The sequence below is a fragment of the Mesoplodon bidens genome, assembly GCF_964165515.1.
Source record: "Mesoplodon bidens genome assembly, chromosome: 7".
NCBI lineage: Eukaryota > Metazoa > Chordata > Mammalia > Artiodactyla > Ziphiidae > Mesoplodon > Mesoplodon bidens.
The window spans coordinates 78,624,589-78,643,548 of NC_138164.1; the positions used below are offsets into that span (position 1 = coordinate 78,624,589).

Here is an 18,960-nt window from a genome sequence, read left to right on the forward strand (position 1 = left end):
GGCCTAACTGCTTTCTCTCCCACCAATGCATCTTGACCATTGCTGCTAGACATCTTTATCTTTACACTCCAAGGATGAAAAGTAGCCCTCCATTGTCTATAAAATAAAATCTGGGGCTTCCCTGGTGGCGCAGTGATTGAGAGTCCGCCTGCCGATGCAGGGGACACAGGTTCGTGCCCCGGTCCGGGAAGATCCCACATGCCGCGGAGCAGCTGGGCCTGTGAGCCATGGCCGCTGAGCCTGTGCGTCCGGAGCCTGTGCTCCACAACGGGAGAGGCCACAACAGTGAGAGGTCCGCGTACCGCAAAAAAATAAATAAATAAATAAAATCTGAAGCATCATCAGGATCCTCTCCACAACCTAACTTTCCAAGTTTATGTTCCTCATTCCCCCACATGAATTTTTCCCTTTTGCCAAATTGATCTACTCACTTCCCCCCAGTACTCCTTGTTTTTCTTCATTCTACCTATTCTTTGGCACCACGTCCCATCTTTCTGTTTTCCTGATCCATTTCTGATCCATTTATTCAAATCCAGTACATCCTAGAGAAGCCAGTTCAAAGCCCCACTGCCTCTGTGAAGACTTAGCTGGTAAAGATTGCTATTTCTACTGAGCAACTTCCTAAAGTAATTAGGGCCGTCTCTTGACATTTCTCTTCTATCATATGTGCCAGAATGTTGATTTTGATAACCCTTTCTCCATTTGACACAAGATGAAATTCTAATAAAGAATTTCATTTTTAATAGACCTCAGTCACCAGTAAAATGGAAGCAAGTATCATATACTGTTGAAACGTACATCAAATCAAATAAAATGTATTTCTTCAACATCTTTATTAGAGTATAATTGCTTTACAATGGTGTGTTAGTTTCTGCTGTATAACAAAGTGAATCAGCTATATGTATACTTATATCCCCATATCCCCTCCCTCTTGCATCTCCCTCCCTCCCACCCTCCCTATCCCACCCCTCTAGGTGGTCACAAAGCACCAAGCTGATCTCCCTGTGCGATGTGGCTGCTTCTAGTTATATATTTTATTTTATTTATTTATTTTAATTTTATTTTAATTTATTTATTTTTTTGCAGTACGTGGGCCTCTCACTGTTGTGGCCTCTCCCGTTGCGGAGCACAGGCTCCAGACACGCAGGCTCAGCAGCCATGGCTCACGGGCCCAGGCGCTCCACGGCATGTGGGATCTTCCCGGACCGGGGCACGAACCCGTGTCCCCTGCATCGGCAGGTGAACTCTCAACCACTGCGCCACCAGGGAAGCCCTAGTTATATATTTTATATTTGGTAGTGTATATATGTCCATGCCACTCTCTCACTTTGTCAGCTTACCCTCCCCCACCCCCCACCCCCCGCAGTGTCCTGGTTCTGATGAACCTAGGGGCGGGACAGGAATAAAGACGCAGATGTAGAGAATGGACTAAAGTGTATTTCCATATGGAGTTTTTTAACCCCCTATCTTATAAAATGAATTGGATTCCCCTTCCCCTTGTTCAGTGCTGAGGATGCAGCTAACGCAGTCAGGGGGGTTCGCAGGGCCAGCGTGGTCCTGATGTTGGGGCTGTGGATGAAGAGGCATCCTGCCTGGTTAGGAGACTACTTACAGAGGGAGGGATGGAGAAATAAGTGAATATATTGGTGATGGTGGGGGAGGGGAAGACTGGAATAAACCCATGGTGTTCGGTTAGAATTGGAAATATTGGTCTGAACTTATATATTTACAAATGTAGAAATAGGGGTGTGTGTATGTGTGTGTGTGTATGTGTGTGTGTGTGTGTTGCAGATTGGGTTCTCTGGAAGCAAACACTAAGATGAAGATTGGAGTGTAGAATATTTACTAGGGATCAAAACATGTGGAAGGAAACAGTTTGGGCAGAAGAAGATGTTGAACTGCGATGCCGGCCCAGGGTAGTCTTGGTCAGCTCCACTCTGGAGCACACATGGCCTGTCAGATTTTTTCTCACTGCATCAAAATGACCAATCTGTATCCCTTTCTTCAATCAGTCATTAGATGCGGGCTGGCTGCCCAGGAGAGGGGTGATACGGGGCAAGACATTTCTCCGCAACAAGTCCTTCCTTGTAGGGGGATCTTAGTGGGACATTTTCATGTCTACCACAATGCATATGTGTATGTGTGTGCATGCATGTGGGTATGTACATAGATTTCCTGGCTCTCTGAGAAGGCCTAGGAGCAATGAAATCCATTCTCTCAAAGGAACCAAGAGTACTCAGAACATGGCTAATTCCAGGGCTGATGCAGGGAAAGTATAAGATATACCTGGAACATTTTGTGCCATAAAGTAAGAAACTGATCCAAGAATGATGAGAGTCTGTCAGAAGAACATAGGCACCATCTTAAAAGGGCTCATCCTGGCCAAATCTGCAATATTTCAGTGTCAAAATAAATAATGATAGTAACAAATTATAACTCACAGAATAAAATAGAGATCCATGAATCCACACAAATAAAAATAAATTGAGGGAAAGGGAAGGATCGACCTATTGTAGAATGACAACTAATAATTGTAAAGGGTTTATGGAACTGAACAATTTGATGATTATAATAGAAAAAATTGATCCAGCAAGATTCATCAATGGATGCTAAAACTAGTAGGTAAAATTTTCAGGAGGACATTTAAGTCTAGAAGTATCTCCCTATAAAATGCTTATTGATGACTTATTGTATAAGGTATAAAATGCTTACAGTTTACCTTTACAGTGGAGAAATCTGGTTAGATACTGTTTTACCACATAATAACAGAATGGAACATCTCTTTTATCATCTCTAGTGATGCGACAAATCACCATCATGTGCCTCCTGGTATAATGCACTGAGAAGAATACAGCATCACTTCTGTGATATTCCTGCCACAGAGTGGATAAACTGAATCTAAACATGAACAAGTATCAGACAAACTTCAAATGAAGGACATTCTAAAAAGTAACTGGCCTGTACTCTTTTTAAAAAAAAGTCATACCGTAGTCATGAAATACAAAAAGACAGAGGAAGTCAGTGGTGTATGGGAGCCAGCTGGTATTGGCTCAGACCCACTTTAGAAAATCAATGGCATGTATCTCTTCCTAACACTGCTGGTCAGTGACAGTGATATCAAGTTGGTAACTTGAAATTGGCTAGAATGGGAATATGTACCCCATAAAAATTGGCAACCACTAAAAATTAGGGCTGTTTTTTTTTTCTCCCAGTGAGCCAGTTTAGCAGCACAGCCTGGAACTGTTCCCGATTGAAGGGGACAAAGGAGTCATGACAAATAATGCAACATGTGATCCTGGGTTTGATCCTGGGACAGAAAAGGATATGATTGGGATGACCAGAGAAATCGACATGGGCTCTGAGGTCTAGATGGGAGTAGTGTATGAGTGTTCATTTCCTGATTTTGATGACTGTACTGTGGTCATGTAGGAGAATGTCCTTGTTTTTAGGACATGTACAGTGAAGTATTAGAGAGAAATGAGGCATCATATCTGCAGTCGATTCTCAAAGGTTCAAAAAAAAACCTGTATGTAAAAAAAATATGGAAAGAGAGCAAATGACAAGGCAAATGTGGTAAACTGTGAATACCGCATTAGGGAATTTGGAATTAGGGAACAGGGTGGAGGCTAGATAGTAGTTCTTTTACTATTCGTGCCACTTTTCTGTAAATTTGAAATTATTTCCCCCCAAAATATTAAAGAATTGTATTTTAATCAAATGCTTTTAAGTCAGGGTCTCCCCTACTTTGCTGCTGGGTCTGATGGGTGTTCAGCCCCTTTCACATCCCACAGAGTTGGAGAAATACTAAAGGAAAGATAGGAATGCATAAATCGCTGTTTGTGATCCCGTGTAGCTAAACGCAATCTCTCCTGGGCTCTTACCCCCTTCTCCTGGGTCTGTGGAGAAGTGGAGAAGCTTCTTCTTCACTTCTCAGAAACTCAAGGATTCCTGGATACTGTAAGAATGTTACTTCACTGCTATTACAAACAATAAGGATGAGAACACAGTGAAAAGCAGAGTTTTTCCAGGGAAGTACTTTTCTGTTTGTTTTGTTATGAGCAAAATAGGTAGCAAGACATAGGTAGTGTAATGACTGAACCCACATTACTAGGAATTAAATGTTGGGGTTTTTTTTAATGCTAAGAAGTCAATTAGTTTTTTAAAAAATTAAGCATTGAACCTCTAATAAATTAATCTTAAATAATTTAAAAATAATGATCAGGGATCACTTGGAAAGCAATGGGGTTTGTTTTAAAATTACCTCTTTTTTGATACAAATGAGCTCATTTACAAAACAAACAGATTCACAGACTTAGAGAACAAATTTTTGGTTAGGGAGGGAAGGGTGGGGAGGGATACTTAGGGAGTGTGGGATTGACACGTACACACTGCTAGATTTAAAACAGCTAACCAACAAGGACCTACTGCAGAGCACAGGGAACTCTGCTCAATATTCTGTAACAACCTAAATGGGAAAAGAATTTGAAAAAGAATAGATACATGTATATGTATAACAGAATCACTTTGCTGTACACCTGAAACCAACACTACATTGTTAATCAGCTATACTCTAATATAAAATAAATGTTAAAAAATAAATAAAATTCCTTCCTTTTTCCCCTCCTTCCTTCCGTCCCTCCACCCTTCCTCCCTTCCTCCCTTCCTTCCTTCCTTCCTTCCGTCCTTCCGTCCTTCCTTCTCTCCTTCCACCCTTCCTTCCATCCTTCCGTCCCTCCACCCTTCCTCCCTTCCTTCCTTCCTTCCTTCCTTCCATCCTTCCTTCCTTCCATCCTTCCTTCTCTCCTTCCACCCTTCCTTCCGTCCTTCCGTCCGTCCTTCTTCCCTTCCTTCTTTTGGTGGCAAATAAGCACTGTGTGTGTGTGTGTGTGTGACTTTCCCACGCAGACTCAGTGCTCCCCAATGAATTTCACCTTACACTTTTGTTACCCCCACAACACCTACCAGCAGTTCTAGACTTTCCCATGTGTGATTGGGCCACTTAATGAGACAATAGAGGTTACTGCCAATGCTGAAAAAGACAGCAAGTCCCTTGCGATAGTTATCTGAATTGTCACCGTAGTTGATCTGAGAGTCAGGATGGAACCAAGTCCTGACAAAGAGCCCACGCTGCTCCAATGGAGGTAAAGGTCCTCTCCACCTCTCCTGCTGTCACAAAGCAATTTATAGTGGAAGGTAGGGAGGGAAGGGGCTGGCTGTGAACCCATTTAGCAGCATCTTTCTCTTGGGCTGTTCAGATTTGTCAAAAGCTCTCAACTTGCCATTTTCATGGGCCCTGCTGTGCTTCTCTTTAGGGAAGGTTAATAATGCCAATCAGGACTTCCTGTGTCTGTTTACCTGTGGTCAGGTGAGTTCCATCTCTTCCTTAAACTCTAAAAGAAGAAAGTTCAGGGCTGGTTACATGAGTAAGTAACAGGGTCTGCTGCACTGTAAGTTCAGTGGTGAAAAAACCAGCAGTCATCTAAGGGGACCGGGGAAGGCCTGTAGGACCCGGATGCATACTCTCTGATTCTGTCACTGCCTCTTCCCAGCTGTGGGCCTGGATATGAATAACCAGTTAGCCTCAGGCTTGAGCATCAGGGGTAGTGTTTTCAGCAAAAGTAAATAAAACTCACACTAACAAAATGTATGTGAACTATTTTAAACTCATAATATGTATATTAAATCAAGTTAATTTTTTTTCAATCTTTAAAACAAGCTTTTCTCTGCATTTTGGTAACTCCCTAGTGACATTGCAACTCCAATCGTTCTGCAAATAAATGGGCCTTCATGTAAGTATTGCTTAGGGAGCAGGAAGAAGCATTTCCTGCTTCCCCCTTTTCTTTCTCTTAAATGTTTCCTCCTCCCCCACCAAGATATTGTACTCAAATTGACCAACAATTAATATTTATAATTGAGGTATAATTTATATACAGTAAAACCAAAAATTGAAATTTTAAAATTATTAAATTCTATTTGAATGATATTAAATTGTATCAATAAAAAGGGATAAATTCAGGCATATTGAAATTTATCTTCTAAAATTCCATCATTTTGTTGTTTCAAACTTCTCCTTTTCTCTAAAATTTATACACATTAACTGGTAATTTTTTTCAAATACAGTGTGCACTAAATTATCGCTTCATGTAAATAAGAAAGCAAAAACTGTGGAATATAACCCTTTCAGTGCACCCTAGGGATTTCATTTTAAGTGTTTAATCAGGTATTTTACACATATTCTAAATGTGTCTAACTTTTTAAAAAATTCCTATATTAAAATTGTTCCCCTCTGTCACCTTTTTGAAGCTGGTTATGTTTAGTATAACCATTTAAAGCAGCTTTTAATTACATACTGCCAATCAAACTCTTGGCATTACGGGTTGTGTTTTAGTGCCAGGGAAGACACCAGTCTTTAATTACCGTTGCATTGTTTCTAATTCCATTTCCAAAGTATATCTGCATCTGGAGTGACAAGATGTTAAAAAAAAAATTCCTACATTTCACATTTTGCCCTTGCAATCGAAACTGCACAGGACAATGGTAATCAGACTATATTGTTTCAGTCCTAAACGTAACAGTAGCAGAAGATGGGGTTCCTAATGGAAAGAATTAATCATGGGCTTTTTTGATATTCATGGGAGGGGACGATAAGCTTGCTGCAGAGTGACATCCTTTTGAGGGAGCCCGGCTTCTGGCTGTGAAAACCATTCCCATGTGATTTCTTTCCAACACGCCAGAAAGCTGCTTTAATCTTTAAACATGAAGCATTGTGCTTATAGTATCAAAGGTAGGCAAGTTCTCCTACTGAGGTTCAAAAGCAGATAATAATAAGAACCTGGTTGTTAACGCCAGGCTGATGTCAGCTCTGAAATCACTTTTCACTTGATTGAGCCATTTTGTCCTCAGAATTACTTTGTTCTATTCAGCCAAATTTCTTCCAGCCCCTAAGAGTGAGCAGCACACCCAATGTGTGCTTTCCCCAAGGGGCTTCTGGTCAGAAGTGAGAGTCCTACTGCAACAGACATGTTATTTCTCAGCCAAACTCGGATAGCCCTGGGATAGCACAGCAGTTCCTCTCCACCCAGCTCCAGGCTCACTTTTCCAGTGTCCCACAAGCTCTGACACTTCCCAGCCTGATGGGGGGAGTAGGTCCACTCCCAGCAGGCAGAGCCCCCAGGATGCCAGACTTTCCTTTTTGCCTGAAAGAACCACCAAGATACTGGGTTTCAAAAAGATTTGCATAGTCCATTTGTACCATTTGAGGAGCCATCCTGTAAAAAGTCTCCTGCCACAAACAGAGGTAAGTGAACCAGAGAAAATAACTCCCAGAATGAAATTCCATTAGATCAAGACAAAGCTGAGAAAAAGGAAAACTTCCACAGACTATTAGCATCTAACGTTTTTACACACACACAACACAGATTTGAGACACTGTACAGTCTGCTGTGCAGAGTGTAATCCAAGTTTGGGGAAGTCCCCATATTTCTACCACCAGTCTCAAACTCGCCTTAATTTCTTTAACAAGTAACATTATTGGACACAAACAATTAGTCTCGGTTTGTCTTTTGGAGCCCTTAGACTTCCTAATTGGAGGCAGATCCTGGGACAGCTGTGAATCCTCCTTTCTGTGCCCTTATATCACTTCACCTCACTGTTTGTATTAGTTTCCTAGGGCTGCTATACCAAATTACCACAAATTGATGTCTAAAAACAGTAGAAATTTGTTCTCTCTTAGTTCTGGAGGCTAGAAGTCCAAAACCAAGGTGTTGACAGGGTTATGCTCCCTCCAGAGGCTCTCAGGGAGGATCCATTCCTTGCTTGTCCAGCTTCTGGTGACTGCTGGCATTCCTTGGCTTGTGGCCGTATCACTGTAATCTCTGACCCTGTGGCCACCTTGCCTTCTCTTCTTATCTGTGTCAAATCTTCCTCTGCCTCCCTCATATAAGGATATAAATGATTACATTTAGTGCTCACCCAGATAATCCTGGATAATCTCCCCATTTCAAGATCCTTAATTTTATCCTATTCTATCTTCATTTTATCCTATCCAAAGTTCGTTCGTTCTTTTTTTTCTTTGTGCCATATAAGGTAATATTCATAGGCTCCACAGATTAAAACAAGGAATATCTTTTGGGAGGCCATTACTCAGCCTACCACACTGTTATTGCTAAACCATGACTTGTCTCTCACTTGAAGGCAGGGGTTAGCTAAGAGAAAAGAGCTGAGTAGTCCATTCCAGCTTGGGACACCTTACAGGTCATCCCAGGCTCCTAGGGCCCTCCCTGATTTAAACTAGCAAATAAGACAGAATACTCAGATTTTAGTTACATCGAGAACCTCCAGAGAGTGGAAGTAAATTGTAGGAGGTTTTTCAAACTACCTTAAATTCCCTTTAGGAGGATCCATAAAGAGCTATTTAAATTTGGCCTATGTTTGATTCAAACAAACTTACCATGTAAACTAAAAATGTCATGGGCAGTGTTTATATCTAACACTGTATGTAACTGTACCATATTATTTTACCGTCTTTCAGGTCACCCACTGTTATGAGCAAATAGTTCGTTGTACAGGGCTTCAACAGCCTTTCAAGGGCTGGATCAGAGGTTGGTGGCATTTGAATTTTAGATTTGAGTCTTGAATACTTTCTAGCATGACCTTAACCTAAAATCCACTCTGACCTAAATCACCCAGCTTGCTGACCTGTGCCAACCAAATACACTGGATAATTATGCAGTATTGGACATTGTTTCAGTTGGGTACACACATTTAACTTATCTAAGCAAGAGCAGCAATGCAGCAATGCAACTTGGAAAAGCAGAAGCACCAGACCTTGGCTCCAGTGCTGAATTTAATGGACATTGCATAAGTAATGAGAAAAGCAATAAGAGAAAAATAAAAGCAAGGGACCAAGAAGCTTTGCCAGTAAGCTGGTGACACATTGAAAACTTTCCTCAAGACTTCCCTGGTGGCGCAGTGGTTAAGAATCTACCTGCCAATCAGGGGACACGAGTTCGAGCCCTGGTCCAGGAAGATCCCACATGCCGCGGAGCAACTAAGCCCGTGCGCCACAATTACTGAGCCTGCGCTCTAGAGCTCGAGAGCCACAACTACTGAGTCCGCGTGCCACAACTCCTGAAGCCCGTGCACCTAGAGCCCATGCTCTGCAACAAAAGAAGAGACGGCAATGAGAAGCCCACGCACTGCAATGAAGAGTAGCCCCTGGCTCGCTGCAACTAGAGAAAGACCACACGCAGCAACAAAGACCTAATGCAACCAAAAATTAATTAATTAATTAATTTTATAAAAACAAAAAAGAAAAAGAAAGCTTTCCTCAGAAACTTCAAAGCCTGCTGGTTTGGCTTACTACCTTACCCCACTTTTACTGGTTAGCAGTCAAGTTTACTCTGTACTAACTCTGAATACATTCATATTGCAAAATGTCTGATAATAATGATGTCCCTGAGCTGCTAATTGATTGTGAAGAGCTTTATGACAGAAGGAAGGTATAGTTATTATTAGATTATGCAATTCATTAAAGGGCAAACAAAACCTCAATGGCAAGTGTTCCTATGTATCTCCAGTGAAAAAATAGACTTGTCAGGCCACTATTCTCTGCTATTAGCAATGTCACCTCACCAGAATGGAATGTGCATATTTTGTCACAATATGAAGTTTTCTTATAAATATTGTTGGGAGCAGAGATATAAGCGTTCATTTAGATGGGATGCTTCATTGAAAATATAATCTGGCCATCATATCTATATACTAACCAGCACTCAAATGTAAATGCCTTGTAAGTGTTTTATATATCATATAGTTGAAAGCAAGAAGGGAATTTATGAGTTAGACACTGTTAGAAGCCCATCAGAGGAACTCCACATCTGTATATAGAAAAAAGGCCCAATATAAAAGTTACTTTAAAGAGAAATATGTTGGGCTTCCCTGGTGGTGCAGTGGTTGAGAGTCCGCCTGCCGATGCTAGGGCACACGGGTTCATGCCCCGGTCTGGGAGGATCCCACATGCCACGGAGCGGCTGGGCCCGTGAGCCATGGCCGCTGAGCCTGCGCGTCCGGAGCCTGTGCTCTGCAACAGGAGAGGCCACAAGAGTGAGAGGCCCACGTACGACAAAAAAGTGACAACCCAGGCACCCCGAGATTTCCTATCATCACAGAAAGATGAACTTTGTATGTTCATGGAACTGAGGGCAGAAAAAGGGATTTGTTCATTTGGAAATATTTTCAACAAGATCTGGACAAAAGAGGCTTCAGAGTTAATTTTAAGTTAATCTTCTAGTAAACAGAACATTCCATTCCCCATCTAAGCCTTTTCTGTAAAAGATTCATGTCAGTGAGTATTGATAAGTAAAGAAGTACTGAAAAAAAAAAAACCCCACAAAGGAACTCCATGAGGGAACATCATTTAATGATAGACACAATCTGAGTAAATGCTGCCTGCATGATCTGCAGGTTCCTGTAAAGTGTGCAAAAGATACGTCAAAATAGGGATGCACCAAACCGAGCCTACTGTTCTTACACATCAGACTGAGGAACTTTGGGAAAATCTTAGAGGGGGCTGCTGTTTGGCAATTATAATAATAGCTAACACATCAGACACCACTATGCTAGGCACTTAGTATAAAAGATCTTATTTAAATAAGATACATATACATATGCACATACATATACATATACATGTGTCTTGTATATAACTCTGAGAAATAAGTTATTATCACCCCCACCTTACAGATGAAGAAACTGAGTCTTGAAGAGTGAATAAAGCCTTTTGATTACCCAATACAACCCGTTTTAAAAAACTTTTTGTGGCTTAATAAGTTAATGTCTAAAGAGCAGAATATAAAGTTGGAAGTATACTGAGTAATTACTCAGTAATTGTTCAGAGACCCAATCTAGGTAATTCTGGCCTGGAAATAGATTTTGGAGGGCCTAAATTAGTCATTTACTTAAGTGGGGTTTAATTCTACAATTTAAATCACCCACAACTTCCATCCCAACTCATGCAGAGAAGTGACCACCACTTATAAAAATCCATAAGGAGTCTGATTCCTTTTTTTAAAATTAATTAATTTATTTAATTTATTTCTTGGTTGTGTTGGGTCTTCATTGATGCATGCAGGCTTTCTCTAGTTGCAGCGAGCGGGGGCTACTCTTCGTTGTGGTTCATGGGCTTCTCAGCATGGGCTTCTCATTGCGGTGGCTTCTCTTATTGTGGAGCACGGCCTCTAGGTGCGTGGGCTTCAGTAGTTGTGGCTCGCGGGCTCTAGAGTGCAGGCTCAGTAGTTGTAGCGCACGGGCTTAGTTGCTTTGCGGCATGTGAGATCTTCCCGGGCCAGGGCTCGAAGCCGTGTCCCCTGCATTGGCAGGTGGATTCTTAACCACTGCACCACCAAGGAAGTCCCAGGAGTCTGATTCTTGAGTTCAGTTGTGGAACTCATCCAAGAGGCTTTTTAACTCCAGCACACATGTGATGGGGTAGCGTAATCACATTGAGTCAAGATCAAATCTGACAACAGGGAGGTCATCTATTAAAGAAAATCATTTGAAGATCACTGCAGAATTGCTTGTTAAAAGCGATCATAAACCATGGTGCAAATATTGATATTTATTAAAATTTTTATTACTGTCATTTTAAGTGAATGGCTTAGCAGACTACTTGTCTGTTCTGGGGCACCCCAACTTGCCTCTAATGAGTTGACCTTATAAAATCAGTGAATTCAGACCACACTGTAAAAACGGGCTGGGCAGCCCTGTGAGGGCTTCTCCGCAAAATCAACCATCGACAACAAAGGCTGTACTATCGGACCAGGACAATGTCACGTGGAACGCAGAAGGAATGAAGTTGCTCTTGGCAAGAATATAAGATCAGTAGATAGTTTGGGAGCAACAGGAGAGGAAAAAGCACTTACTTTTTCAGTTTTGTGGTCACCAATGTGGGTGACCCTCTGTCCCCTGCTACCCTTTTACTTTCTAGTTGAGCGTTTCCTCCTGGCCTTACAGGCCTTTTCTCCAGGCTCTTAAACAGAAGGAAACATTCCTTCCGTTTCTCTGTCATTAACTCCTGAGCATGTATGCTCTTCTCTCTCTTCTCCTAATCACACTGTATTAGTGTAATTCAGCCTTATCTTGCTTCACTGTGGTCTGCGCTACAGGGAGGGCGGGGATCTGACGTGGAAAGCAAATGTCCCCTAAGGGAGAGCAAGTGAGCAAGGCCATTCTAGCACATGGTGCGGGGGGAGGGGGGGAGGGGAGGGGGAGGTGTGGGGGAGCGCTCTGCTGCTTCACCCCACCCCCCACCCCTGGCTTGCAGCTCCAGGTTTTCACATTGGATATGACAGCCCTGGAAGTTCTCCCCCCAAAAGTATCAAAGAGCATATGTAAAGTTAGTTTTTAATGCAGTCTTAAAGGACAAGGGAATATTCTGAAATGGGGTTTGGAGGCTAAAACATTTAGAATACATGTGAATATATAAGAAAATGGTTGTGGTGGTGGCCTCTGGGGAGAGGAACTGAGAGACTGGGATGGGGATGTATAAATCCTCTTATACATTTTGGATTTTGTATCACATTTTTAAAACAGGTTTTTTTAAAATTGAAGTACAGTTGATTTACAATGTTGTGTTAGTTTCAGATGTACAGCAAAGTGATTCAGTTATACATATTTTTTCAGATTCTTTTCCATTATAGGTTATTACAAGATATTGAATATAGTTCCCTGTGCTATACCATAGGACTTTGTTGTTTATCTATTTTATAGGTAGTAGTATGTACCTGTTAATCCCAAATTCCTAACTGATCCCTCCCCCACCCTGCCCCTCTGGTAACCATAAGCTTGTTTTCTATGTCTGTGAGTTTGTTTCTGTATTGCAAATAAGTTCATTTGTATCATTATTTTAGATTCCACATATAAGTGATGTCATATGATGTTTGTCTTTGTCTGACTTACTTCACTTAATGTGATCATCTCTAGGTCCATCCATGTTGCTGCAAATGACACTATTTCATTCTTTTATATGGCTGAGTAATATTCCATTGTATTATACCACATCTTTTTTATCCATTCATCTGTCGATGGACATTTACGTTGCTTCCATGTCTTGGCTAGTGCAAATAGTGCCTCTGAACATTAGTCACCCACCATCTCTTCATCTGAATATCCAATCGGTCAGAGAAGAAGTCTGTGAAATTGAATTTGGGGGAGGGAGTAGCATTTCCTAAACCAGTTCCAGCTCTGGTGTCAGCTTTGGAAGGTCCAGTGCTAGGTTTAGAAAAGCAGGAGGCAAGACAGCTATTCACTATCATCACAGCTGCTGCAGCTCTTGGTGGATCGAATTTGGTCCTTTTTCTCTGGAGGTAGGGACTTGCAGGGGACAGGGAAAAACTGCAAATTACAGAGTGTCAGGGTTTCTTGTACAAGAAGTGGGCCGGGGCTGGGGAGTGCGGTGCGGTGTGGTGGAGGGATGGGTGGGGTGGAGGGAGGGGAGGGATGGGAACGCCCAACATGTTCTGGGGAAGGCCCACACAGGAGAAAGGATGGATGGGCCAGGACTGCTTGGAAGTACCAGCTATGGCCCTGGGATCGTGACTCCTGCCAGGGCGTGAGCCTGGCAAGTCTTTTACTTTTCAGTTGATGCTACCATGTCCCCGGCTCCGGGCTAGGCTGTGAAGTGGGAAGGGGGGTGCTGGGCAGGAGCAGAGTGGAGGGGAGGAGAGGAGAGAGGCAGGCCTGGAACGCTGTGGCCTCACCCGCCCCGTGCTCCCCTCTAGCAGTGACTGAAGGAAGGAACCCGCCGCCATGGGCAAAGAGAAGACCCATATCAATATCGTTGTCATCGGTCACGTGGACTCTGGCAAGTCCACCACCACCGGGCATCTCATCTACGAGTGTGGGGGGATCGATAAGAGGACCATCGAGAAGTTTGAGAAGGAGGCAGCCGAGGTAAGGCACCCACGCGCGGTGTTGGCCTCTAGGAGCTGGGGTGGGGGGATGGATGTCCTGCTTCTCGGTGGGTCCAACGCAGACAGCAGGGTGCGCTGTGAGGTCTAAGGCACCACTGAATTCCCTGGGATAGGTCAGTCTGCTCGCCATCAATGTGCTCTACTCACTCCCCAACCCTCCCCAGATGGGTAGGGGCTCCTTCAAGTACGCCCGGGTGTTGGACAAACTGAAGGCAGAGAGAGAGCGTGGCATCACCATCTACATCTCCCTGTGGAAGTTTGAAACCAGCAAGTACTACATCACCATCATCGATGCCCCATGAACATGATCACGGGCACCTCCCAGGTAAAGCAGCCCATGTTCCCAGGGCCCTCCCTTTCGGATGGGGGTGGGACAGGCGCAGAGGAAGGGAGGAAACTCAGGCTTTATTTCCGGGACTCTGGGAAGGAGGGTATCATAAGCCTTAGAAGGTTTTCCTCATCCATGCCAATCGTCAATTCTGAAAGAACCAGAAGAGGACAGACTCGGTGAGGCTCAGATACGGTCCCCCTTTCAGGCTGGGGCAGGGACCAGGTTTTCTGACACCCAGACAAGTAGATCACTTGGGGTCCGTCTGGGAGGAAGGAACTAAAAGCTCATTTATGGGACTAGGTGAGAGTTTAACTGGGAGGCAGGGCTTCTGCACACAGCAGCAACCAAGGGACCCATGAATTTGTCAGCTTCTGGGGAGCATCCCGTCCCTGAGCTTTCCCAACGGACCCGGGACTGCCCAAAACTCTAGCAGGCTTCCCAGCCCGGCCGGCGCCCCCTCCCCTAACTAAGCCCTTGACCCCGTGGTGTCTGTGTCCTGCAGGCCGACTATGCAGTGCTTATAGTGGCCGGCAGCTTAGGCGAGTTCAAGGCGGGCATCTCCAAGAACGGGCAGACCCGCGAGCACACGCTTCTGGCCTTCACCTTGGGTGTGAAGCAGCTGATCGTGGCCATCAACAAGATGGACTCGACCGAGCCCGCCTTCCAGGAGATCACAGAGGAAGTGAGCGCCTATATCAGAAGATTGGCTACAACCCTGCATCCGCGGCCTTCGTGCCCATCTCGGGTTGGCACAGCGACAACATGCTGGAGCCCAGCAGTGACGTGAGTGCAGGCTGGGTCTGCGGGCGGGCGGAGTGGGTCCTGGTCCTGGTCCTGGTCCTGGTCCTGGTCCTGGGGTGAGTGTGCTGAGAGCAATGCCCCAGGCTCACCTCCACTACGTTCTGCATCCTCCCGCAGATGCCCTGGTTCAAGGGCTGGAAGGTTGAGCAAAAGAAGGGAAACACCACCCAGGTGACACTGCTGGAAGCTCTCGACTCTATCCTCCCACCCACTCACCCCGTCAACAAGCCCCTGAAGCTGCCTCTGCAAGACGTGTACAAGTTTGGAGGTGAGATGACAGGGCTTCTTGAGGAATGAAGGAATTGAGAATGAGGTCGGGTGTCTGACTTGCCAGGGTTCAGATCCTGACTTCTGAGCTGTGATAAAGTGTAAAGCCCCCAGCGTTTCCAAATTATCTGATACACAGAAGAAACAGCCAGTCCTGTAGGTGGCCTTGGTCCTTGAGCCCCAGGACCAAGGGACTCCCCCAGAAGCCAGTTGTCACTGGGTGGGTCTAGAATCTTTCTGAGTGCCCTTCTTCCCATTGGACAGGCATTGACACTGTGCCCTTGGGCCGTGTGGAGACCGGCTTCCTGAAACCTGGCATGGTAGTCACCATTGCCCCCAGCAACGTCACCACTGAGGTCAAGTCTATGGAGATGCACCACGAGGCCCTGCCCGAGGCCCTGCCCAGTGACAAAGTGGGCTTCAGCATGAAGAATGTGTCTGTGAAGGACATCTGACACGGCAACGTCGTCAGAGACAGCAAGGACGAACCCCCGATGGAGGCCAGCAGCTTTGTGGTGCAGGTAGGTGCCCAGGAAGCCAAGGGCCTTGGTGCTTGGTGGTGATGGAAATGCTTCTTAGAAATTAGCCCCAGTTCAGCAGAAGCCCCAGGTTGGTTGAGGGTTGGTCCCAGATCACAGGTGCCATCGGATCTCTTCTAATTCCATCCTCCTTCCCTGCCAGGGGATAGTCTTGAATCACCCGGGACAGATCCATGCTGGTGCTGGACTGCCACATGGCCCACATCTCCTGCAAGCTTGCTGAACTGAGGGAAAAGATTGACCGGTGCTCAGGCAAGAAGCTGGAGGACAACCCCAAGGCCCTGATGCAGCCATAGTGCAGATGGTCCCCAGCGAGGCCATGTGTGTGGAGACCTTCTCTGAGTACCCACCTCTAGGTGAGCCAGGGACTGATGGCTGCTGAGTCCTGGGAAGGAAAGCACCTCTGACTGAGGCCAAGAAGCCTTTCCTTCTATGCCTCTTTCTAGAAATTTCACTCTTTCTTCTTCCTTCCTTCCTCCTCCAGGCTGTTTTGCTGTTCAGGACATGAGGCAAACAGTGGCCACTGGAGTCATCAAGGCAGTGGAGGAGAAGACAGCCTCTGCGGCCAAGTTCAGCAGTGAAGACCAGCAAGAAATGAAGTGTGTCCTCGTCAACCTCCACTCTATGAGATACTTCTATTGACAGAATAAAATTAATAATAAAACTTAAACTAGCTGTCTTGGTTTCTTCCAAGGAGGAAAGCATCAGGTTAATGAGGAAACTCTGGGTAGATGAACAACTGATTTAAGGCCCATAGGCTTCAAAGTTTTATGCTCTGGGTGGTGAACACAATTCAGGGTCTTACCTCCTTCTCCCACCCAGGGCTCTTTCCCATCCTCTTCCCGTTTCCCTCGAACCTAATCACCTCTGGCTGGTCCTCTCTGTGAGGAAGAGGAATTGTTTTGGGATGTAATTAAGTGTATTCACAATGGCATAGGGTAGGATCCAAGTGCCAATAGGCTAGTTCAGTGCTAACATCCCTCTCACCCACCCTCAATTTCATATAGATATATTTCTCTTTTTTTATTAAAGTATAGTTGATTTACAATGCTGTGTTAGTTTCAGGTATACAGAAAAGTGATTCAGTTACACACACACACACACACACACAAACATTCTTCTTCAGATTCTTTTCCATTGTAGCTTGTTACAAGATACTGAATATAGGTCCCTGTGCTATACAGTAGGCTCTTGTTGTTTATCTATCTTATAGATAGTAGTATCTGTTAATCCCAAACTCCTAATTTATCCCTCCCCCACCCCCTTTCCCCTTTGGTAACCATAAATTTGTTTTATATGGCTGTGAGTCTCTTTCTGTATTGTAAATAAGTTCATTTGTATCATTTTTGAGATTCCACATATAAGTGATATCATATGATATTTGTCTTTCTCTGTCTGACTTACTTCACTTAGTGTAATAATCTCCAGTCCATCCATGTTGCTTAGAATAGCGTGATATTCTATTTATGGCTGAGTAATATTCCATGGTATAAATATACCATATCTTCTTTATCCATTCATCTGTTGATGGACACTACGTTACTTTCATGTCTTGGCTATTGTAAATAGTGCTGCTATGAACATAGGGGTGCATGTATTTTCAAATTAGAGTTTTCTCCAGCTATATGCCTAGGAGTGGGATTGCTGGATCATATGGTAGTTCTATTTTTAGTTTTTTAAGGAACCTCCATACTGTTCTCCATAGTGTCTGTACCAATTTACATTCCCACCCACAGTGTAGGAGGGTTCCCTTTTCTCTGCACCCTTCCCAGCATTTATTTGTAGATTAAATAGGTTTTAGAGGACCTAGAGGGCATCTAGTAGTTGAAGATGAGATAAAGGCATGATTTTTTTTAAAGGAATCCTTGATGACTGTTTATCTGCCTCTCCCCTAGACCTCCCTGAAGTCCTCTCACAGGGAAACGACCCATTCGCCTATTCCCTCGTTTGCACACAGAAGTGGTAGAAGAGTGGAGGGCATGTGTGGCTAGTGTTCTTCATACTCCTTTGAAACATTGCTCATGGGTCTTCAAATAAAAACCACTCCTTCAAAGCTCTTGCCCTCCAGGCAGTAAATGCTAATATCTACATTTATTGAGCTTTTATTAAATGTACAGCATTCTAAGTGTTCTGTACACGTAATCTATTGTATTCCCATTTACAGACGTCAATGCTGCAACAAGAGAAGCTAAGTGACTACATGGCTATTGTGTGCTAACCTTGGCATTCAGATCTAGGCTTGTGTCTGAAATCTATGCTCGTAATCCCATCCCAACCCTCCCTTCTCCCTCTGCTTTCTCCCTGTGTCACCTCCTGTCACCTCGACATCCACTGAAGAGTTTTCCGTGTGACATGGTATTTGTAGCCTCCCCTTACCTCACCTTCATCCTGGAGTGAGGGAAGGAAGCTAGAAAGGGCAGGTAGGGAAGGTTAGAAGGCCACTCCAGGTGGGGGCAGGGGGGCAGAATTTAAACCACCGGGGAAAAAATAAGCATCAGGAAAATCCAAGCACAGCCTCTTCCTCATTCTCTGTCACCACATCCTCCCCCCAACACACACACACACACACACACACACACACACACACACACACTCATAAACACAGACACTAATGCCCTGACAGCTATAGATACCACTGTTGAGAAGTTTGCTTCTTTTCTTCCTAGGCCCTGAGGTTTCAACTTTTTATTTCATCTTTTGTCAGGAGCATCACTAAAAGACTCACTGAAAAGGATGCTAGAAAGACCTGCCTAGTGGTGCCTGCTGAGTTGACAGAAAAGAAGCCTTCGTCCTGTGGGGAGGCACAATTCCTAGTGGAACAGGGCATGGAATTGGGACACAAAGGCCAGCCACTCATAGGCAGAAAGCAGAAAAAGGAGAAGAGTGGGATCCCGGGAGGTCAGAAGGATAGAGAGGAAAAAGGACAATGTTTTTTCTTTCTTCAAAATTCCAAAGCAATCAGAGAAATAAGAAAGTTAATCATCTTCCTTCCCTCGCCCCCTGGCTGATCAGTGGCCTGAAAATAAATAGCTGAATTACTGTCCTCTGTACC

General features: G+C 44.2%; 1 pseudogene across 1 annotated transcript; it reads left to right on the forward strand.

Moving 5' to 3' along the window:
• Positions 1-13,806: 13,806 nt before the first annotated feature.
• Positions 13,807-16,550, forward strand: LOC308620805 (elongation factor 1-alpha-like; annotated as a pseudogene). The gene is made up of 7 exons: positions 13,807-13,950; positions 14,135-14,295; positions 14,804-15,084; positions 15,220-15,370; positions 15,634-15,890; positions 16,051-16,264; positions 16,393-16,550. The product of its transcript is annotated as an elongation factor 1-alpha-like (transcript).
• The last annotated feature ends 2,410 nt before the right edge of the window (positions 16,551-18,960 follow it).